Source organism: Phyllostomus hastatus, unplaced genomic scaffold (genome assembly GCF_019186645.2).
Source record: "Phyllostomus hastatus isolate PE091 unplaced genomic scaffold, TTU_PhHast_1.1 phas_contig_36, whole genome shotgun sequence".
In the NCBI taxonomy this organism is placed as follows: Eukaryota; Metazoa; Chordata; class Mammalia; order Chiroptera; family Phyllostomidae; genus Phyllostomus; species Phyllostomus hastatus.
This window is the reverse complement of record NW_025333862.1, coordinates 4634637-4659259: the sequence shown is the minus strand read 5'-3', so window position 1 is coordinate 4659259 and position 24623 is coordinate 4634637. Positions and strand designations below refer to the sequence as shown.

The following is a 24623-nucleotide window of genomic DNA, read 5'->3' as shown; positions in this document are numbered from 1 at the left end:
GTCAGGGGAGGTTAGGGGGTACAGGGATTGAGCAAAAAGGAAAAAGGATTCATGGACAACAGTGTGGTGATTGCTGGAGGGAATGGGATACAAGGGGACTAAATGATAATGGAAAAATACATACATACATACATACCCTGGACATCATAGACAACACAACCCTGAGAAGACTCTGAAATGTGGAGAGCTAAAGGCAGAGTGTCTAGGAACCTCAGGACCTGAGGAATGACATGGCAGTGAGGTCATTGGGTTTTATTTTGGCCTCATACATTCCAGACTTAGAGATGAAGAAGCTGTCAGCCCAGAATAACCAAAAGGCACAGAGAAACAAATACCCCACCCCATTCCAAAAAAAAAAATCTGATTGAGCTAAAGAACCAGGAAAGGGGCAGCCTAGAGACAGAAAATTTTTGGACAATAACTGCTCTACTCCCTCCAAATACCACAGATGAAAACATGGCCCCACTTCGGCCCAGGCCAGCGAAGGCTGAATGAGAAGCTTAGATTTTTACTCTCACAAACCAGCAATGAGGAGTCCCAAAATTCCTGCCAGGGTGTTATAGAGGAGGCCAAGTAGGAAGCTGAGACTTTCGTTCCAATGGCTAGTACCATGATAGCCCCATTTCAGTGTCAGTAGAGATGATATGAGAAGCCTGGACTTCCACCCCCACTTGTCAGTAAGGAAGCTCCGCTCCTTTTCTCCACTGGAGTATGTCAGAGGAGACCTTGTGGAAAGTCAGGAGTCTCACCATCAATGTGTGCTGACAAAGCCTCCCCACCAATGTGCCAGAGGAGACCGTGTGGGGAGCTGGAGTTTCTACCCTTGACCAGCATCATTGAAGAATGCCCTCCCTTGGCTGTCAACAGAGGCCAAGTGGAGAACCGACTTCTACCTTCAACTAGCAGTAATAAGGTGGTTAATTGCCCCACCCCATCCCATTCCCCTGCTGGATCTCTGTCAGAGAAAGCCTGATAAAATAAAGGTGTAGATAAGATCTAGTCTCATAACATAGTAGAAAAATGTTGAGGTTTAAATAAATCATTTGTCATATTAAGAACCAGGAAGATCTCAAGCTGAATGAAAAAAGAAAATGACAATCGATAGATGTCAACATTGTCCTGGCCAGGTAGCTCAGTTGGTTAGAGCGTCATTCCATAAGCTGACGTTGCAGATCTGATCCTTGGCCAGGGCACATACAAGAAGCAATTAATGAAAACAGAAATAAGTGGAACAACAAATTAATGTTTCTCTTTCTCCCTTCCTCTCTCTAAAATCAATAAATAACCAAAAAATAGATGTCAACACCAAGATGACAAAGATGTTACAATTACCTGAAATTTTAAGCAGCTATGATAAAAGTGCTTCAACGGACAATTACAAACATGGTTGAACAAGTGACAAAGAAGTCTCAGCAAAGTAACAGAAGATTTGAAGGAAAACTAAATGAAAATTTTATAGCTTAATAATACAATACTAAAAACAGAAAGCTCAGTGAATGGGGTTAACAACAGAATGGAGGAGACAGAAAAAAGAATCCCTGAACTTAAAGATGCAACAATAGGAATAATGGAAACTAAATAACTGCGAGAAAATAGACTGGAGAAAACTGAATGGAGCCTCAGGGATCTGTGACTCTGTAACAAAAGGTCTAACATCCATGTCGCCACAGTGCCAGAAAGAGAAGAGAAAGAGGGTAGGGCTGAAAAAGCATTTGAAGAAATAGTGATTGAAAACTCCCCAAATCTGACAAAACAGAAAAATATATAGATTTAAGAATCAGAGTTAACCCCAAAGAAGGTAAGCCAAAAGAAATCCACACCCAAACACATCATAACTAAACTTCCAAAAAATAAAGACAAACAAAAGTCTTGCTATAGTTCAGAGAAAAAAAATGTTACTACCTATAGAAAAAAAATAATTCGAATGACACCAGACTTCTCATCATCTGGTTGGAGGCCAATGGGAAGTGGCATAGTATTTTTCAAATGCTAAAAGAAAATAACTGTCGACTTAGAATCCTATACCCAGTGAAAATAGTCAGGTACGAAGGGAAGTTAAGACATTCTCAGATAAACGAAAAATAAGAGAATTTGTCACTAGCAGATCTGCCTTAAAAGAATGACTAAAGAAAAATTTTGAAACAAAAAGAAAGTAATAAAAGGTAAAATCTTGGATCTTTGGGGAGGAAAAAAATACAATAGGGAGAGTAAAAATATGGAGTAATAAAACAAACTCTCCTTAAGTTTCCTAAATTATATTTGACAGTTGAAAAAACTATAACATCATCTGACAAGGTTCTAAATGTTTGTAGATGAAATATATAAGAAAATTAAATTGCAAACAAGGAGAGTAAAGGGACATAAAGGGTACTGGGACTTCCATACTGCACTTGAAATGATAAAATGATGACACCAGGAGACTATAGTGAGTTATAGTATATAATGTAATGCCTAGAGCAACCTCTGGAAATGCTATACAAAGGGATATACTCAAGAACACTATTCATAAATCAAAATGGCATTCTAAAAAGTGTTTGAATAGTCAACAGGAAGGCATGAAAAAGAAAACAGAGAAATGAAAAACAGTCCTGACTGGTGTGGCTCAATTGTTTGGGAAATATCCCACAAAGCAGAGGGCTGTCAGTTCAATCTCTGGTCAGAGCACATGCCTAAGTTGTGGGTTCAGTCCCTGGTTGGGGAAAATACAGGAGACAACCGACCAATGTTTATCTCTCAATGAATATTTCTCTGCCCCTCTTTCTCCCTCTCTTCTTTTTTCTAAATAAATAAATACAAAGTTTTAAAAATAAAAAACAGACTTTCAGCCAAGATGGAGGCATAGGTAGGTACACTTTGCATCTTTGCACAACCAAAAGAAGGACAACAAATTGAAACACAAAAAAATAACCAGAACTTCCAGAAAATCAAGCCGTATGGAAATCCAACAACCAAGAAACATTCATCTAGACTGGTAGGAGGGACAGAGATGGGTAGCTGGCATAGGAAGGACACACAGCAAGGTGGCACCTGGCAGACCAGGTAGTCCCACATTTATGTGCAGGTAAACCAGGAGGAACAACTGGGGAGTGAGACAGACCACGCAACCCAGAGTTCCAGCACAGGGAAATAAAGCCTCAAAACCTTTGACTGTAAAAATCTGTGGGGGTTACAGTGGCAGGAGAAATCTTAGCCTCACAGGAGAGTTTGTTGGAGAGACCCACAGAGTTCTAGAACATACACAAACCCATCCACCTGGGAATCAGCACTAGAAGGGCCCAATTTGCTTGTGGGTAACAGGGGAAGTGACTGAAAGCCAGCTGAGAGCCAAGCAAGAAGCATTGTTCCCTCTCTGACCCCTGCCCCACAGACAGCACCACAACACAGCTACCTGGGTTGCCCTGCCCTGGCAAACACCTAAGGCTCCGCCCCTTACTACATAACAGGCACACCAAGACAAAAAACATGGCCCAAATGAAAGAACAGATCAAAGCTCCAAAAATAGAACTAAGTGATAAAGAGATAGCCAACCTATCAGATGCAGAGTTCAAAACACTGGTAATCAGGATGCTCACAGATGTGGCCCAGTGTGGTCACAAAATAGAGGAAAAGGTGAAGACTATGCAAAGTGAAATAAAGGAAAATGTACAGGGAACCAAGAGTGAAGGGAAGGAAACTGGGACTCAAATCAATGATTTGGAGCAGAAGGAAGAAATAAACATTCAACCAGAATAGAATGAAGAAACAAGAATTCAAAAAAATGAGGAGAGGCTTAAGAACCTCTGGGACAACTTTAGACATTCCAACATCTGAATCATAGGGGTGCCAGAAGGAGAAGAGGAAGAGCAAGAAACTGAAAGCTTATTTGAAAAAATAATGAGGGAGAACTTCCTTAATCTGGCAAAGGAAACAGACTCTAGGAAGTACAGGAAGCTCAGAGAGTCCCAAAGAAGTTGGACCCAAGAAGGAACACACAAAAGCACGTCGTAATTACATTACCCAAGATTAAAGATAAGTAGAGAATCTTAAAAGCAGCAAGAGGAAAGGAGAGAGTTACCTACAAAGGAGTTCCCCTAAGGCTATCAGCTAATTTCTCAAAAGGAACTTTGCAGGCAAGAAGGTGCTGGAGAGAAATATTCAAAGTCATGAAAGGCAAGGACCTCCACCCAAGATTGCTCTAGTCAGCAACGCTATCATTTAGAGTGGGAGGGCAGATAAAGTGCTTTCCAGATAAGGTCAAGTTAAAGGAGTTCATCATCACCAAACCCTTATTCTATGAAATCTTAAAGGGACTTTTCTAAGAAAAAGGAGATGATCAAAACTATGAACAGTAAATGACAATAAACTCACAACTATCAACAACTGAACCTAAAACAAAAACAAAAACAAACTAAGCAAATAACTAGAAAAGGAACAGAATCACAGAAATGGAGATCACATGGAGGGTTATCAGTGGGGAGGGAGTGGGAGTAGGGTGGAGGAAAAGGTACAGGGAATAAGAAGCATAAATGGTAGGTAAAACATAGACAGGGGGAGGTTAAGAGTAGTATGGGAAATGGAGAAGCCAAAGAACTTTTATGTATGACCCATGGACATGAACTAAGGAGGGGGAAATGCTGGTGAGAGGGGGTACAGGGAGGAGGGGAATAAAGGGGAGAAAACAATGGGATGACTATAATAGCATAACCAATAAAATATATTTAAAAATGAAAAACAGAGGAACTAAACAGAAAATAAATAAAATGGCAGACTTAAGCCCTAATATATCAGTAATTACATTTAATACACCAATTAAAAGACAGAGATATGCAGACTGGGTTTAAAACCATTGACAAACTATATGCTGTTTGTGAGAAACTCCTTTCAAATATAATGATGGAAAGTAAAAAGATAAAATATATATGTAAACGTTAAAGGAATCAAATGTGGCTACATTAGTATCAGATTAAATTACTAGAAAAAAGGGGTGTTACATGATGATAAAAGCTCAGTCCATGAGGAAGGCACAGCAATTTTAAATGTGTGCACACATAACAACAGAGCTGCAAGATGTGGAAAGCAAAACCTGCCAGAAAGGAGAGGAGAAATGGTTACACTCAATTTTTGTTGAAGACCATCAACATCCCTCTCTCAGCAACTGATAGGACAACTAGACAAAAAATCAGCAAGGGTGTAGGGCCATGGAGATTTCTTTTGGAGGAATGTTTTAATTATGAATTCAATTTCCTTGATAGTTAAAGAGCTATTCAAATTATCTGTTTCATAGTGAGTGAATTGTGGTGGTTTGTTTTTTCTGGGAAGTGGGTCATTCCATCTAAGTTGTCAAACATACACGTGTGAAGTTGTTTGTCACCTCCCCTTATCCTCTTCGTGTCCGCAGGGCTTTCAGTGCTATCCCCTGCTTCACCCCTGACACTGGCATTTGTGCTCTCTTTTTTCTCTGTCAGTCTTGTTAGAGGTTTGTCAATTTTACTGATCTGTCAAAGAATCAGATCATTGATCACCTGTATTATTTTACTGGTTTCAATTTTATTGATTTCCATTGTTATCTTTGTTATTTTATTCTTCCTGTTTGCTTTAGATTTATTTTGCTTCTGTTTTCTAGTTGTTGTTGGTTTTTTGTTTGTTTGTTTGTTTTTTGTTTTTAGCTAGGGGGAAGGGAGGAAGAAAGAGGGAGAGAAACATCGATGTGAGAAATGTTAATCAGTGGCTATTGTATGCACCAAACCTGCAGACCAAACCTGCAGCCTAGGCCTGTGCCCTGACCAGGAATCGAACCAGCGTCCTTTCACTTTGCAGGGGGATGCCCAACCAACTGGGGCACACCAGTCGGGGCTGTTTTCTAGTTTGTTTTTTTTTAATCATTGTTTGAGTACAGTTTTCTCCCTTTTACTCCCAATCAAGCCCACCCACTCAAAGTTTTCTATTTTTTTGAGGTAAGAAGTTGGATCACTCATTTGACAGTTCTTTTGTGGGGAGTCCAGAACCTGCAAGAACCAGCAGTGGGAGCCCCAACTGTCTATTCTACAGAAACAGGATATGACAAGGAGGGAGTAACTGCACCTCAGTGAGGATACAGCCAAAGGATGTGAGAGCACCTTTGAAAAGAAGATAATAATTCCCATTAAAACATGACAGATTGATTACACACACTTATCTGAGCTTCCTTCTAATACCTCAGTGAAGAGTAAAATAATCTGAAGTCATAACCCCTCAAGTTCAAAGAGGGTTAAGAGTCAAAGATAGAAGAAAAATGTTTAAAAAGATTCAGAAAGTGAAATGTTGTTCCGCAGATGATCACTGAGTTAGCAGACCAAAAGTGAATATTTAAACACCATTAAGAAGCCAATTAGCACTCCGGAGCTTTGTAAGGGTCTTAGAATCGAAGGCACCTGGCATTTCTGAAATGGGAGGTGTGGAGTCAGGCTGAAATAGGAGGATTGGCTGAAATCTGTTTTTTTTTGGTATGATGTAAATATATATACTTTCCAAAGTAGTTTTAATGTCATACAAGTAGCTTTGAAGTCTAAAGTGAGAGAAAACAGAGGTAGCTAAGGAAAGTCCCCCACAGGCCCCTCATCTCCCCAAGCTGGTGGAGGGCCCAGCCAAGCCCTGACCAGGTTTAGTAGCTGTGAGAAGCGACCTAGGTCCTCAGGAAGAGCCAGGGGGCCGTCCCTGCCCCTTGGAAAGGATAAACTGCCACCTCGTTTCCAGAGCAGTTTAGTCATCTTGGCCCAGGCCACTGCACCAGCGAAAATCCCCTCAGTCCCTGTTCATTTAACTCTGACTGCAGAGGGGGTGCCTCCCCTGACAGACCCAGAACCAGCTTGTCCTGCGGCAGGAAGGGCTCAGTCCGCAGGCTCATTTCGTTGGACAGTGGAAAACACTGGCCTCCCTCTCCCAAAAGGCCACGCACAGCACAGCATGGCACCAGCCAGGGCAGTCCCAGTGGCTCCTGTGTGCTCACCCAGGGGAGAAGTTCTGCCTTCGGGATCTTCTGCAGATAGATTTGCTGGTCCAGTGTGCCCACCTGCAGCCTGAGAGCTGCCAGGGTCTGCAGCTCCTGGGTGGGGGCCCCAGATGAGGCCCTGGGGAGTCTCTCCTCAGGCCATGGCGCCAGCTGCTGTTCTATCGCTGCCCGCAGCTCCTACATCTTGTGGAGACACTGTCCCACAATGGCCTGCAGCCCCTCTGTGGTGGGCAAGCAGTGGTACTTGGCCTCCAGCCCATGGGGCCTGTTGTGAGCTGGTCCCTCATTCTCCATCTCAGCAGCAAGCAGGCCTTCTGCAGGCGTCCCGCCTCTGCCTCCGCCTCTGGAGCCTGAAGTCATCTGCATTTTCTGGAGGAACTGGAATTCAGAGGATGGAGTGGCACCCATGGAGTCACTGGCCTGTGTAGAGCTGAGCTGGACACACAGGTGGGAGTTCTGAGAAGCCGCCTTCCTGAAGGCCATGGGCAGCTGCAACAGGGTCTCCTTCTCCCTGAGTGTGAAAGATTCTGGGGCCTGTGGGACAGCCAATGGAGCTATTTCTTGGTCCCAGAGACCTGGTCCAGACTTGGCAACTTGGGGCCCTCTCCCCTGACAGGTCTGATCCCTCGCTGATAGAAGCCTGAGTTAGGGCGGCCCTTGGCAGGCACAGTGGTCTGCCAGATGCCCCAGGGGGGTTTGTCTCAGAAGCCTGGGGCAGAAGCTGTGGTAGTTACAGAAGAAGAGGCAACAGACCCACACTTCAGGCCAGAGGCCTTGTTTCTTTCTCCAGCCTTAGAAATGCCTTTTCCAGTTCCTGGGTCAGAAGCTCCAGCTCCCTGAGGTGTAGGGACCTGGGTATGCGTAAGGGAGATGGGGGCCTCTTCGTTAGTTTCTGGCCCTGGGGTGGGCTCTGGAGCCAGGGTCTTGGCTGGTTTCCAGGTCCACAGCAGCCTCTGGAGGTTCACAGGCTCCTCCCCAGCCGCCCGCAGCACTGGTATCCAGGGTGTCCTGCAGCTTGACCACCAGCCTGGGAGGGACGTGCTGGGGGCTCATCCTTCCTAGGACCCAGCTCTCTCCCGCCCTGCTCCCTTGGCAGTAAGGGCCTCACTGGCGCCACCATGAAGGCGCAGCCGCCCTTCAGGATTTGCCACCACCAGTGAAAATCTTTACAAGAAGCATGCAGATCGCCTAGATCCAGACTCCCACCCCTGGAACTATGTACCTACCCCACTCCCACCCTAGCAAAAGAGAGGAGCTTATTCTCTCAAGAGACTGAACAAGAGAGGCTTTGTACCTGTGAATACTGACACAGGTGGAGAAAGTGAGCAAAGGGGGATTAAACCAGTGGATATCCTGAAACGGTTCCCTGCCATCCCCAGTCCTCCTCTCCCCTACCTGGCTCCCACACATTGGCAGCTCCTCCTACACGTACCTCTCACTCCTAGGCAGAACATTAGAGTGCTCTCATGGTGGAAAAGGGAAAAAAATAAACAAATTTGTATTTGTTTCTCTCTTCCTCCCCCCCACCCCACAAAAAAGAGGCAGGCTCCAGTGAAGCCCACTAGTTGACAAGCCTAACTGAATTTCTAATCAGATTATAAGTCTCTCTTTAATTTGAATAGGCTGTCAGGGTCAACAAACAAGAGGAAAGCATCTAGATAGGTCTGCCCCAGAGGGGGGGAAAAAAAAACAGGGAAAGAGAGAATGGGAAAATACACAAAGAAAAGCACAAAAGAAAATTTTTTAAAATCTAAAATAGCTTTAGATGTAGGGAAATATCACCTGTGAATAAAAAACAGGATTCTATAAAAGAGAGCAATAAAAAATAAGATAGAGCTCTTGGAAAATATACATATTTTATATATATATATATATATATATATATATATATATACATATATACACATATACATACACACACACGTTAGAAATTTCAAAATTAAAAAAACTTTGAAGGACTTCCAGTCAAGATTGAGGTGTGGGTAAACACAGCTCACCTCCTCTCACAACCACAACAAAAATTACAACTAGACTACAAAACAAGTAATACCCAGAATCGTCAGAAGATTGAGCTGTGTGGAAGTCTAACAACCAAGGAATTGAAGAAGCCACATTCATTCACATGGTTAGGAGGGGCAGAGATGTGGAGAGGCGCAGAGACATGGAATGGGTGGTCCCACACCCATGTGTGGCAAATAAAAATTGGGAGGGATACCTTGGGAGCGAGGGATCCCAGTCCCACACAAGATCACACAGCCAAGGGTTTTAGTGTCAGGAAGATTAGCTATAACTTCTGGCTGTAAAAACCAGTGGGAGTTGGGACGGTGGAAGAAACTGTAGGGTTTGTCTCCTTTTAAAGGGCCTGCAAAGGACTCAGGACATAAGCAGACTCACTCCCCTGGGTTTCAGCACCAGGACAACAGCTGGAAGGACACTAGTGGCCTATGGGGAGAAATTGGAGTGACTGGCATCAGGGCAAGTGGCAGGAGACAGCTCCCTCCCATACAAAACCCCAGAGGCCAGGCAACAGCATTATCCCTTCTCTGAGCCCTCCCAAGCACAGAGCTACAGAGCTACAACTCATGTTGCCCTGCCCTGGTGATTACCTAAGGCTCTGCCACATCCTACTTATAGGCATGCTTTTCTACAATAGCCATGCTTCTAAGATAGGAAATCCAAGCACCTCTACCTAATACACAGAAACAAACACAGGAAGGCTACCAAAATGAGGACACAATGAAACATGGCCCAAATGAAAGAACAGAACAAGAATCCAGAAAAAGAACTAAACAAAGTGGAGATAAGCAATCTATCAGATGCAGAGTTCAAAACACTGGTTATTACAGTGCCAAAGGAATTCACTGGGTAGTTCAACAGCATTAAAAATCAAAAACAAAAACCCAAGTGCAAATGAAGTTTACACAGAGTGAAATAAAGAAAAATTTACAGATAACCAGAAGTGGAGGGGATGAAGTCGAGAATCAAATCAATGATTTGGAACACAAAGAAGAAAAAAATATTGAATCAGAACAAGAAGAAGAACAAAGAATCCGAAAAAACAAGGGTAGGCTAAAGTGTCTCTGGGACATTGTCAAAAGTACGAACATTCGAATGATAGGGGTTCCAGAAGGAGAAGAGGAAGAGCAAGAAATTGAAAACTTATTTGAAAAAATAATGAAAGAAAACTTCCCTAATTTGGTGAAGCAAATAGATACACAAGTCCAGGGAGCACAGACAGTTGTAAACAAGATAGACTCCAAAAGGACCACACCAAGGCACATCATAATTAAAAAGCCAAAGGTTAAAGATAAAGAGAGAATCTTAAAAGCAGCAAGAGAAAAGCCACGAGTTACCTACAAAAAAGTTCCCATAAGACTGTCAGCTGACTTATCAAAATAATCTTTGCAGGCAAGAAGGGGCTGGCAAGAAGTATTCAAAGTGATGGAAAACAAGGACCTACAACCTAGATTACTCTACCCAGCAAAGCCATCACTTAGAATGGAAGGGCAGATCAAGTGCTTCCCAGACAAGGTAAAGCTAAAGGAGTTCATTATCACCAAGCCATTATAACATGAAATGTTAAAGGGATTTATTTAAGAAAAAGAAGACAATCAAAACTATGAACATTAATAAATTCACAACTATTAACAACTAAATCTAAAAAACAAACAAAGCAAATAAGCAGAACAGAAATAGAATCATAGATATGGAGATCATTTGGAGGATTATCAGTTGGGAAGGGGAGGGAGAGAATGGGAGAAAGGTGCAGGGATTAAGAAGTATACATAGGTAGGTATGAAATATACAAGGGGATATTAAAAACTGTATAAGAAATGGAGTAGCTAAAGAATCTATATACATGACCCATGGACATGAACTAAGGGGAGATTACTAGAGGGAATGGGGTACCAGGTGAAGGGGGGAAAAAGGGGAAAAACTGGGACAACTGTAATACCATAATCAATAAAGTATATTTTAATAAGTTTAAAAAATTAAGTTGAGGAAATCTCCCAGGAGTCTGAATAAAAAGACAAATGTTAAGTGAAGGGGAAGAAGAAGAGAATGATGGAGGAGAATTAAGAAAACCAGAAAATTAATTTATGAATAACAGTAGTTCAGGAAGGAGAAAACAGCAAAATAAAGAAGAAATTAGCAAAGAAATAATACTAAAAAACTTTTTTAAATCTAAAGAGATATTTATTTCCGTGTTAACAGTATTCATATTGACAGATTTCCTAGTATAATGAATAAAAAAGACCTACATTAGAATACGTCCTCAAGATATTTCCAGAAACTAGAGATAAATAGAAGAAAACAAAGAGAAAAAAAACAAAGCAAAACAACAACAAAGTTTACATGGAAAAGATGAGAGAGACTAAAAGAGAATGGAGTGATACCATTAAAACTGTGAAGCAAGAATTGGCCAGCGATCGCCTGAGGGCTGAATCCAGGCCACGGCCCATTCTTCTATGGCCCCTGACCTGAGAATGGTTTTAAATGTCTAAGGAGTTATTAAAAGAAAAACATTTTAAAATACAAAAAAAAAAAGAATATGTGACAGAGACCATTTGTAGACTCTAAAATCTAAAATATTAACTATCTGTTCCTGTATAGAAATTTGCTATCCCCTATTTGAAAAAGAAATTCAGTTCAATCCAACCAAATTATTAAATGAGTATGAGAATACATAAAGCACACTTCCCAAATCGTACTACAAGACCAGTATTACCCTGATACCAAAGCCAAAGACACACAAGAAAACTATAGACTAATATCTGTCATGACCGTAAATGCAAAAATGCTGAACAAATGCTAGCAAATCAAATTCAGCAACATATAAAAAGAATTATACACTGACAAAATGAAATTTGTCCCAGGAACACAAGGTTAATTTAACTTACTATAATCAATCAATATAATATGCCATAATAATAGAATAAAGGATAAAAACCACATGATCATCTCAACAAACAGAGAAAAAGCATTTCTGCCCTGACCCATGAGGCTCAGTTGGTTGGGCATCGTCCCACAAAGCGAAAGGTCGTGGGTTTTGTTATGGGACTGGGGCCTGGCCCTGAGGGGGTCTGCTGAGAGCCAACTGTAGAGCATGGGTTCTTGACTTCGTGCAGGAAAGATTTCACAACACCAGTGCAGGTAACTGTGAGGGTACCTGTATCTAAGCTGGAGACAGTGAAACAAGGAAGGGCTTTGCACAGAGGAGGCAGCAGGAGAGCCTGGGCTGGGCTACCTGGGCTCACTGGGAAGTCGGAGGCAAGGGGTCTCTGGTGACAGGGTCAGGGGCTTAACCTGGGACAAGCTGCCAGATGCCCATCACCTTAGAATTCTGGAGATGGTGCCTACGAAGAAAGGAATGGGGGCTGGAGAAGGAAGGAAAGGGAATGGAGCAGGCTGCTCTGGAAGAGCACCTGTGTGCATGCTGGGTCCTTTGTCTTGAGGCTTTTATCTCTATCTTGCAGGCAGGAATCTTAGGGAATCTTGGGGACCTCTCAGGGGAGGGTTTCAGCAGAATGCTCATCTGTTCTCCAGATACACCCTTTCAGGGTCATGGTCTCCACTGATTGGTCAGTGCCAGGCCAGGGGGTCTTTAGTCAGTGCAGTTGGTCTTGGAGTCTTCCACCTGGTTTTGCTGTTTCTCGGCCTGGAGCTGAATACAACTGAAGCCTAGATGTAATCTCCAGGGAGGAAAGGCCAGGGGAGAAGAGGTCACCTGGAGGTGAGGCTCTTGTTTCCCCCCATGCCAGGAACGTGGACCTTTGGCCCTGGTAAATTGCTTGGCCATTGGGCTCAGCTGTCTGTCTGAGTTTCCCTATTCCACTCGCCAAGGAATTTTCCCAGCTTCTCACTATCCTGTCTCTGTTTGGTCAGGGTGCATGCCTGGATTTCCCAGTTCCTCTCCACACCCCCTCCCTCCACAACCCCCCGCCCTGCATTGGAGAGGCAACCGGCGTTTCTCTCTCACACCCATGTTTCTCTCCCTCGCTTTCTCCCTCTCCTCCCCTCTCTCTAAATATGAAATAAATAAATTTTTTAAAAGCATTTGATAAATGCTATATTCTTTTGTGATAAAAACGCTCAACAACCTAGGAATAGAAGGGATGTTCCTTAACCAGATAAAGGGCCATGGAAACCACATGTTTAATGGGGAACCATTGGATGCTTCCCCCCACAAATCAGAAACAAGACAAGCAAGTCTGCTCTCATCACTTCTACTCAATATTAACTACTGGAGGTTCTTGTCAGGGTAATTAGTCGAGAAAAAGAAAGTCTTCCAGAATTGCCAAAACAATATTGAAAAAGAGGAATAAATTGGAGGACTTATACTTCCCAATTCAAAACCGACTACAAAGATACAGTAACCAGAATGATGTCATACAAGGATGCCAAGACATTTCAGTGAGGAAAACAATCAGGTTTGCATATACTGAGATGACTGTTATTGTTCTGCCAGAGAATCTGAAGTGAACTTGTGATAGGCATATGGAAAATTAAGCAAGCAAGCAAGCAAATACCGAGGTAACTACTAACATCAGGCAAACATAAAGTTATCCAAAAAATATATAGTTTTATTGGATCCCCCAGGTCATTAGTGAATTACATTTCCATGACACCATGAATACTGAACACAGAAAGAACTCATGGATGTGGGCAACAGTGTAGTGATTGCAGGGGGAGGGGAGAGGCAAGTGGGCGAAGGTGGCAGAGGGCATGGAGGGTTAAACAGTGGTGAGGGGAAAAAGAAAGAGAATTTCATCCTATCTCCAACACAGTTAAGACACAACAACAACAAACCAACCAACCAACAAAAAAAAACCCAAAAATCACTGAACACTGGTGTAACCCACGAGGTGACAACACCACAATGCGAGGGTAAGAAGAAGTGCTTGTGTGAGTGCCCTGGGTGGCCAGAGTACAGGAAACGATGGTGCAAGAGAATGCAGTCTTCATCTTCCACGCAGGATCCAAAAACCCAGAACTGCAAAGCTCAGAAATAGCAGTATAACCCTGATATTTAGAAACAAGGGGGAAAATAAAAGAACAGAGGAAAGAGTTAAAGAAGTTTATTCTAGAACGCAGGAATTTTAAAAAGTGGGGGAAAGAATTGCAATATTTTCATTGTACACTCAGTGGTACTATTGATTTTTTAAAATGTCCTTATGCATTGGTATGATTTTTTAAAAGAGTACATAGTTTTTAAAGTAAGATAGGTGGCAGTCCACGAACTTCCCCAAAGCAACTACCCTTCCCAGAGGAGCTCCTCAGCTCTTCCTCGGTCCCGTCGGCTGCCCTCCTCAGGAATCAGTTTAGCCCCTAACCACCTGCTGCTGTCCGCTCTGGCTTCTCTGCCTGGTTGTCTCCCAGTCAGTCAGGCCCATTTCCTCTCTCTCTCAACCCTGTCTTCTGCGTTAGAATCCTCAACATGAGCCTGGGTGGGCTTGACCCTGAATCTGTCAGCCTCACCCAGTTAGTCCGCTCCAGTCTGGTTCTCTGGGCTGCTCCGCTAGCCTTGTAAGGGTTCTGCCTGAACGTTGGCAGCCAGCAGCCCTGCCTCTCCCTGGGCCAAGAGTGGGCAGCACTAAGCACAGTTGTCAAGGGGTGGGCTGGCAAGGCGGGCTCAGTGTCCTCTCCTGAAATCCAGATACGGCATCTGCCCATAAAGCCGCAGACCACACAGGCTTTTCAGCCGCCAGGTCATTCCCCTCACTCATTCTGAGTCCACTAAACTCATGGGTAGCTCTCAAGCTGTGATGCCAGCCTCCCCATTTGTGGACTTATATAATTGATCTTTTTAGCCTACATGCAGCATATTTACTTATATAACATTTTATCTTTTTTTAAAATCTCATTTTAACTCATCTGTGAAGTAAAAGGCAAGGAACACTACAAATGACATACAATATAGATTCAAAATAGAGGTTCTCTGCTCTGGCCGGTGAGGCTCAGTTGGTTGGAGCCTTGTCTTGTAACCACGGGGTCACAGGTTCGATTCCCAGTCAGGTCACAAGCCTAGGTTGTGGGTTTGTTCCCCAGTCCAGGTACTTCCGGGAAAACAACCAATTGTTGCTTCTCTCTCACACTGATGTTTCTCTCTCCATTCCCCTCTCTCTAAAAGCAATGAAAAACAATCGAAGTAGAGGCTCTCAGGCACATGGCTTTAGGATAGACACGTTCCTCCCAGACCCTTGCCTTGCCCCGTGAAGTGCTGTGCTTGGGCCGAATTGGCTCCTATACGACCCAAGAGAGGGAACCTGGAGCCTCACTGCCTTGCATATTAATGATGAAGGTGGGAGGGAATAGATCCTGAGCTTTACAACCTGGATTACTGTCAGCCTGGTTGGCATGAGAAGTATCCTGTTCCCCAGTGCAAGTCACGTGAGGGGTTCACCCTGAGCTCTCGAAGCCCTCCCCTAGAGCCTGCATTCGGCTGGAACGCTGCTGCGCACGGGAGCTTCCAGGGCGTCCAGCGTGCAGCCTGGTTTCCCTCTTCTCATCTAGCCTTTGGATATCTGAGTTTGCTAATTTTTGTGTTATCTTTTTCTCTGAGATTGATGCCATTCAGTCTTTACCCAAGCCACTGATTGAAATACAGAGAAGTCAAGGTCAATGAAAAAGCCCTGTGTGTACATCTATGATGACAGTAACCAACACTCTTTTTGGCTATTAAACCAATAAAATCTTCATCTAATATACTAACACTCAACTTATTCCTCTAATTTGTCCACAAAGGTCATTATAGGAGCCCTTGTCCAATTCCTGCTAAAATCAAGAAGCCCTACACCCCTCAGGACTTATCTACAGTGAAGTCGTGGCAGGTAGGGGCTGGCCTCTGAGGCAGAGAGTGAGGAAGGGGTTCAGGCAGCCACAGGCAGCTGCCAGCAGACGGAACTTTTAATTGCCCCCGGGGGGTGCTGCAGAGGAGAGAAGAAAGCAGAGCTATGAGGAGAGCCCAGATCAGGAGCCTATTAGGGTAAATGTGTTAATTAATGTGTTTATCAAACCTTTACTTCTAGGATTAGAGAGAACAACCCCCCCCCACCACCCCAGCCTGAAAGCTCTGACACTTAGAAATGGCACCAGTGAAGGTGGAGAAGGGACAGAGAACTGGGAAAGAGGGTCCCTCACCCACTCCATTCTCTCTGTCAGCCCTTCTTGCACGGCACCTGGTCTCCTCACGTGTAGGAAGGTAATGACACGCATTGTGTGGCCTGTCAGTTCCTCTGTGGGAGTATTAGTATGTAGAGGCCAACAGGAAAGGACAGTACTCAACCCACACACTGAATTCCAAACCAAACTACTTCCACATCACTCACTTCCAGTTCCACGCAGGCGCCGCTCCTGTGTGGGACCTTCCTCATGCCTCTGTATACACCGTCATTGTGCTGATCACGACGGATCTGCAAATCAGTGTTTATACGTCTCTCATATCTGCTAGATTGTCAGCAGCTTGACTGACGGGGGTACTGTGTTCATCTTCACTTTCCCAGGGCCTGCCTGTGTGCCTGGCAGACTCTATCCATTTGCACAATGAAGGCTGGCCTTGGGGGTCCTGGTGGGTACAGAATGTCGACATTTCAACTAACCTTCTCTCCTTCCCCCAACCAAAGTTAGTAAGCTCAGTGCTTGGCATATCGTAGGTGTCCAACAAATAATTGTTGAAAAAATCAAGTAAAAATATTTTCATGCCCATGAGGAAGGTCTCAGAACAACACTTACAGGGTGTTCTCTGTCTGCCCTGCTCTCCTCTGCTCTCAGTCAGTCAAGGCCAAGGGAAGAGCCCTGTGGCTTGCCCCTGTGCACTGCTCCTCCGCATGACAGCAATCATCGTGCGTCAGAAAGTGCCCTTCCATGCAGGGAACGAAGGGCCGCCTTTGCGGCCCCTCAGCAGTTTCTTGGGTGGAAGGCATCCTGTTCTCTTCACACCGACTAACAGTTCTGACAGGGGGCAGACACCGATGGAGCACCTACTGTGTGCCAGGCCCTGGGGACAGAGCAGTGACACTAGGTTAAGTTCCTGCCTTGATGAAGCTGGCAGCCTTTGTTAGGGAGGCAGGCAGTGCAAACAAGTCCATAACATGTGGGTGAGGGTGGGAGAAAGGAAGAAAATGAAGCAGGGTGAGGGGACGTAGCCATCAAGGACGGCCTTGGCAGTGGGTGACATCTACTCCGAGGCCTGAACTGAGTTTTCCATTCCCAGACCGGTCAGCACGCTCTGCCCAGCCCTGCTCCTCCGCACTCCTTGCAGTCTCTCCGAAGGTGGTTGTTTCCACTGCCTGCAATGCTACCCCTCCCCCAGGTCTTTAAGCTGTTGTTTAAATATCACCTTTCTGAACAGGCCTGCCCTGACCCCCTACTTAAAATCGCAGCACCTTCCCCCTCTCCATTCCTTCCATGACACTCTGTATTTTCCCGTAACACTTTCCACCTTCTAAAATACTACATGATTTACTTGTTTATGATGCTTGTGACCATTGTCCTCCCCTCCCTAGAATGTAAGCTTACTGTCGCAGGAATTCTCATCACTGTGGTTCACTAACATACCCCAAGTGCCAGGAATGACACCTGGTACAGGGCAAGCACTCAGTAAGTACTTCAAGCATCTACCCATCCATCCGAGCCTGAAATGCCTACCCTGTGCCAGGAACTGCCCTCGAATATAAAGAAGACCCTTTATAATGTGTGTGGAGAGGGGGTAGGAGCCACGCCCCCACTTCCCCATGGGCTGACCTGGTTGAACGCTGCTGGCAGGTTGTATGGTTGTTTTGGGATTCTCTCTAGGCCCCAATCCCTGCCACCAGCCCCTCTGTCCTCTTCTCCAAAGAGCCTGGGGCACATGACCTTTTTCAGATTAGGAACCTGAATAGGACCCAGAAAGGGCGGGCACGGCCAGAGACCTGGCACAGAGCCGAAGGAAGGCTGGGAGGGACCCAGGGTGGGCCTGCTGGGTGGGCTGAGGTTGAGGCAGAGAGGCACAGGACCTCCTGCAGCGGCCCAGGGAGGGGAAATCCCTGCCCTCACGGCTCTCTCTGGCATCCTATAATGAGCCTTGCAACGCCATCCCATTTTCAACTCAACAAGGCTCCTGGTGCTCTCAGCAGTGTGTCTGGGTGAACTAACTGCCTGAATGCCTAATGACAGACGTGGGGAGCAGAGCGTGTGCATGAGTATGCATGCGCACACACGTGTGCACTAGTGGGGAAGAGGCAGTGCCTTCTCTCTTCAGAATCTGTACTACAGATTCCCACTTTCAGAGCTTCCACCGTCCGCCAGTCTCGCCACCCCTCCCTGCACAACCATGGCCACTGTCCCTATGTCTTTGCCCAGGGGAGAGACTTCTCTATTTTCCCAACCAGGGCTTTTCAAATGCCTTTCCTCAAGTTTAGCTCGAATACTTGCCATGCCAGGGTGACCTTGCCTGTGGTGACCTACTCCAAGCTGACATAGTCACTTTCTCCAAGGGCCGAGGTCACTTGATTGCCAACAAGTATCCCCTGGGGCTTGTCAGAGTTAAGTCCAGAGCAGTGCATTTCTTCCCTGCTTCCTCCACTTCTGAGCTATGAAATTATCCATTGGAATGAATCAATAATTCATCAGATTATCCACATTTAGTCTAAATTAGAGCTCATTGCCTCAGGCTACACTCTGAAGTCCTGCTTCACCTGACTCTATCACCTAGCCAGCTGCCCAGTAGAGTCCAGACAGCCCATTCCCATGCTGGACTTCCTCCCGCCACATATGCCCACCCTGCTGCCCCTGCCCACTGAGTCTCAGCCCAGTCTGACCGCTTGTCCAGAGGTCCATCCTTCTCTCTTTGCTGTACCCCAGCTTGCCCTTCCACGTCCTGTCTCAAACCCAGCCTTCACTGCGAGCTTCCCTGGGCTTCTGCAGCAAACAGAAGTATTTCATCATTAGCAGCACACAGCCTTGCATTTAATTACACTGCATTCATTTCGCATTTGCAAACTCTGTCTTCCCCTGGAGTTGCTGAACAACACAAGGGCAGGACCCAACAGTGACAGACCCCTTATGACACCAAGCACACTATGCTTTTCTACCCTCGCCCCAGCTCTATCTCCTTCTCCTAATCTAAACCACACTTAGCCCCTCAACCCTCAATCCCACTTTTCCCTCCAGTCTGCAGGGATTCGACAACCCCGGGCACGTGACCTGACTTTGGGTTTTAGAAGATCATGCCAGCTGAGAGAGTAGAGATGGAGTAGAGTGGACACATGCCAGTTACAAGGGGCCGTTGCGGCAGACCAGATGAGAGAGGGTGGGAGCTGCCTTAAGGAGCCCCTGGTAGAGACAGAGAGATGTGGGTGGATTTGAGAGATAATCAGAAGGTAAAAAGATGATTCATTGTCTAACGCTAGTTTCCCCAGCACTTTGAGTCTATTACATCCTTCCAGATGTATGACCCTGAGCAACTCATGGCAGATGCTGAGAAGCTATACAGTTGTGTAGGTGCTGAAACAGAGACTAGGAAGGGTGGGGACCATCGCCCGTTTGACACAGCTGCTTAGGACAAGCTTGGGGCCCACATCCAGATCCTCAGACCTCACTTCCAGGCTGGTGCCAGTCTCCAGCTGGGGACTCACACTGGACCTGCCGAGGGAGGGGAGGGTCACATAAAGCTGAAGGACCTGGCTTGGCGGCCTGCCTGAGGCTATTTACACAGTGCCTATCGATTTGTTGTAAACTGTAATTATTTTTGCTGAATTTTTTCATGGTCCATTTGTCTTGGACTCCCCAGCAGACCAGCTACAGCAAAAAACAGAGTGGGAGATAAGTGGGAGCAGGAGGACCTGCCTCTGGTCCTGGGATTAAAGGTCAGCAGAGTCCAGAGGCCAGCTTCCTGGCTTGCTCCCCGCTGCTGCCTTTGGCCCTTTCCTCCAGCTCCCTTCCTCCCCCCAGGAGGGAGGGGGGACTCCAGCCAGACCTCTCTTCACAGTGCCTCAGGTCTGTATCTGGCCAGAAACCTACCAGAAGGAAAGACACCTCTCCAGAGTCCCTAGCTTCTTCTCTGCCGTGTAACCATTTCCCACGGGCACATCTCTCAAGACACTGACTCGTTGGAAGAAAAAAGAATGAGGGAGACACTCCAAGCTTGGATTGTTAATTTTCTAAATTAAATCTGACTCTGAGATGCCAGCTGCCTAGCTGGTGAGACGCTCACTGTGCTCCGGGAAACCCCTTCCCCTCTCAGGCGGTTTGAGTGTTCGGGATAGTTGCCGAATTCAGAAAGCTTGGGGAAAGGCTTCTGCCCACCACCCAAACCTGTAGGGTCCCTCCAAAAAGGTGAGGGCTGCTCACAGGGTTTAGTCCTCCGTGCCGACTTGGCCCTAGTGCCCCAGACCCCAAAAGAGGTTCGGATGTGTCCTAAATAGCTCATGGCTGTGGGGGGCAGGTCTCCACTCACAGAGCCTGAGTCGCCCTCTCCATCCTCCCTCTCCCCTGGGGTTCAAGCCACTCCCCAGTTCCAGTCCCAGCAGCAGCCCTCTCTCCCCTACTGCTGGAGCCCAGCAAAGGCTTTGCTAAGATGGGTTTTTCTTTGTTTTGTCTTTTAAAATCAGAGTGGAAACATAATGAAGGTATTAACTAGCCTCAGGAGGAGGAAGGGCTTGAACGCTGGTGCTCAGTTTGGATGGCCCTCCTGGGTGAGCCGGGAGAAAGTGGTATTCTTTTGTGTTGTACCTGCTGAGTTAGGAAAACAGACAGTAAATTGCTCAACCTCCCACCAGGTAGGTCACCAAGACGGTTTATGCTCCTCATTACTATAATTTCAGAATAGTTATTATTAACCACATTTTACATGTGAGGAGGCACAGAGAGATTTTTAAACATTAACAACAACAGCACAACAATAGCAAGATTTGTGTAAGGACACACAACTACTATGTGACAGAGAAGGTTTCAAACCCAGGCCTGGCCAAAGGCTGTTTCCACCACTCCAGCCACCACCAGCGGGATGTGAATTCTCTCTCCAAAGGCATTCGCACTATCAAAGCCTCAGAGAAGCAAGAGAAACACATGCCCAAGTAAGGCCTTTGAGGACCAGAGTACTGGGGAGCCACTTTTTGGAGGCAGCTTCTAGAGCCTCTCAAATTTATTCCAGGTCAAAAAATAAATACATTTTAAAAAAGCATAAGCAGATATTCAATGCTAGTTAACGATAAGGTGCTGGAGTGTTTAGAAGGTTAAGTGTGCTGGTGTCTGCAGCTTGCAACGAAATGCGTCAAACCTGAGAATGGACGGACCATGGATAGGTGGACAGATATGTGATAAATCAAATACAGCAAAATGTTAGTTATATAATCTAGGTGGTGGGCATATGGATGTTCTCTATGCAATTCTTTAAACTCTTCAGGAGGTTTAAATTTTTCGTAGTAATATATTGGAGGGAAAATAAGTCACACAGGCGGGTCACACTCACCTCTTATCCACACGTCACTGTGGCTTGAGGCAGCTTAGCCTTTAGCTACCGAGTCCTTCCTACAGAGGAGTCCTGGACTAGACACTTGAGAATACAGAATGATGACAGGCAGTCTCTACTTTGTGAAAATGTAGGACACCTGGAGAAAATAGGACAGAGTCATAAAACCACCAGTCATAAAGATAGTGGGCACTTGATTTTCTGCCTTAGAGGAAGAGGAGCAGGGTGACAAACTGCTTGTCACTATACATCGTCCAAAAGCCTCTTCTCATTGGCTTGGATGCATCGGAAGGCCCACTACCGTTACAGAGCCAGAAATGAGCGGTTAGGGAAGGGGACCCCCAAGCGCTTGGGATTACAGAGGGCGTGCAGTGAGGAATTCACCTGTGAGTCCCTCAGCTCACCTGTGTGTTAAAGAGCAGGAGCCGCTCCTTCTGAGGGCAGGTTGGTATAGTAGAAAGTTCAATGGTGTAGGAACCAACCAGTTCCAACTCTGTCCGTTCATATCAACTTAAGTCATTGTTCGCTTTGAAGCTTAATTTCCTCTTCTGCAAGGTCACTAAACTATTTCCTGGGGGTCCAATTCTGCCTACAGTTTGTTTTTATGTGGCCTGCAAGTTGAGAGTAATTCTTGTATTTTTAAATATAAGAAGTATTTAAAAAGTCAAAACAAGAGTAATATTTTGTGATATGTGAAAACTATATGAAATTCATATTTCATTGTCCATAAATATTGGAACACAGTTGTGCTATTTTTCACACATTGTCTTTGGCTGCTTTTAACCCACAGTAGCAGAATCATCCTTCCAAGAGATACCATAAGGCCTGCAAAGACTAAAATTGTGGCTGTTTGGTCCTCTGCAGAAAAAGTTTGCTGGCCTGGGGTGAAGTGGTCCACCCAGTAACTTCACTGCTCCATCAACCTCACTGCAAAGAGTTGCTGTGAGAACTAATATGAGATCTGGGCGTAGAGAACTGTAGGGTCCCATAAGAAGCAAAGGTGCTACTGGCCTCTTCTTATCTCCGTCAGCTCCGTTCTAACAAAGGAGGAAGAATCTGAGAGGAACATTTTCCACAACAGATGGGGAAACTGAGGTTAAAGAGGGAGCTAAAACAGGCATGCAGAGATCAATGCCCCATTTAACCCACAAGGCTCTCACAGCAAGGACCTCGACTGAGTACCTCTGCAAATTTTGGCTTTTGTCTGAGAAGGATTTAATGGGAAAGAACATGCATTTTTCAGGAATTTTTGTGAGAGAGTTGTTAAGCACCATCATTATTAAAAAGGAAGTTACGTAAGCTATACTTAAATAAATTATAAAAGCAAAGCAAGGAAGGAAATTTATCACTTCCTAGTTATTTTACTACATTTTTATCATTATCTATGCTGTTGTGTCTGTAGGTGATACCACTACACATTGGTGTGCTATGAATCTCTTCCTGGCTTTGCACGCAATAATGCCACATTGGGTATCTTAAAGTTAGCTATGGCGGGAGTGTTTACACCTTGGCAATTGACAAATTCTACATATCAGGCATTTCCTTCACCTCCAAACTTGTGGTTAAACATTTACCTGTGCACTGCTGAGACCAGGGCTCCGAGTTAATGGAGATTCATGAGCCAGAGAGTGGGCAAGTGAGTGGAGAATGACAGAGAACAGAGAATGGACATCTTGGGTGCAGAAGAAGAAGAGTTTCACAGCCACTTTGTTCTTGTCCAAGAGGCCTTCCAACCACAAGAGGGGCATTTGGGGACTAAGGCTTCAGCACTTTTCCTGGGAAATCGTAGAGCCTTCGTTTCTGCAACGCTGTGATCTGTCCTCTCTGGTTACATCTTCAGAACAGGGAGGCCTGAAAGAGCCTGGCTGCATAGAGACAGGGACACTGAGGCTCAGAGAGGTGCCAGGCTGACCTGGAGTGAACCAGTGCTCAGAGCCGGGTCTAGCCCCCTGACCTCCCAGACCAGCTCTTTGCATAACAGTGATGCTGTTTTACCCAGCGCCTGGCGAAGGTGGGAAATGGCTGCGTGGACTGACCTGCCTGGCCGTCTTCCTGTCAGTCAGGATCCATCTCCCTCCCTTCCTGTCAACAGGTATCTGGAGGCCTTTTTAACCCAGAGGAGTCTGACCACCCATGTCCTCGGCTCATCTGTCCCTGCAGCCCTCTTTCCCAAAGCCCTTCTGCCAGCTTCCTGGATTTTTCCCCCAAGGCAGACTCTTTGAGAGCACGGACAGTGTTTGGCTCAGGAAATGTTTGGCACGTGGCTGGGGTGACTGACAGTGGCTTGGGAAGCTCCTGGTAGCCCTCTTGTCAGGCAAGCTGCCGCAGTGCCTTTGTTCTCCAACGACAGGGCCTTGCACCTCGACTTGTTTCTTTTTCCTATTTATTTATCTACATCACAATTTTTATTGAGGTATAGTTGACATAGGTCATTATAGGAGTTTCAGGTGTATGGCATTATGATTTGATATTTGCATACATTGTGAAATGATCACCACAATAAATCTAGTTAACATATAGTTACTTGTTTTTTTCATCTTGACTTTTTGGGTTTCTTCAGGAATAAACTGACAAAGATGCAACAAGAGCAGGTGAGAGTCGGTGTTCAGGGAGTGGCCTGCTCTGTGAGCACAGGAAGTGCTTTCGGTCATCACTTCCGTTCTGTACCATGGGACACAGGGGCTCTGGGAACCCAAGGGGTCGTCACAGGCAGTACTTCATTTTCCAGATGTGAAAACTGAGACCAGAGAAAGGAAATGAGAAGAGGAAAGTTATATTGCCAGTTAGCAGTGGTGCTGGATTCAGATCCAGGCCTCTTTCTGAAGTCTGTTCTTTTCTAAGAACAGAGTTAGAACTTGGTCTCTTGTCTTCAGACACAATTCGAAATTTACGAAACCATTACTTTTTCAAAAAAGTAATGTCTACTCTACTTTCCTGGAAGTATGCTGAGTACTAGGAAATGAATTCAGTAAACACAGTTCCTGCCATTCATTCATAGTCTGGTTACAGTTTAAGGCTGATGGATGGAATAGACAGAAAAGGGGGTTAGGCTTAGACAATGGGTGTAAGAACAGAGTTCTCATTCTATGCCTGGTGACCATACATGTAAGCTTGGTATACAGGGGAAGACAGGGGCTTGAGAAACCAAGACCTGAGTTGAAATCCTGTCTTCGCTGTTTATTAGCAGGGTGAACTTGAGCAAGATCC

General features: G+C 45.3%; 1 pseudogene; it reads right to left on the bottom strand.

The window, feature by feature from the left end:
- Positions 1 to 6721: 6721 nt before the first annotated feature.
- LOC123820583 overlaps positions 6722 to 24623 on the bottom strand; it is a 55803-nt pseudogene continuing 37901 nt past the window's right edge.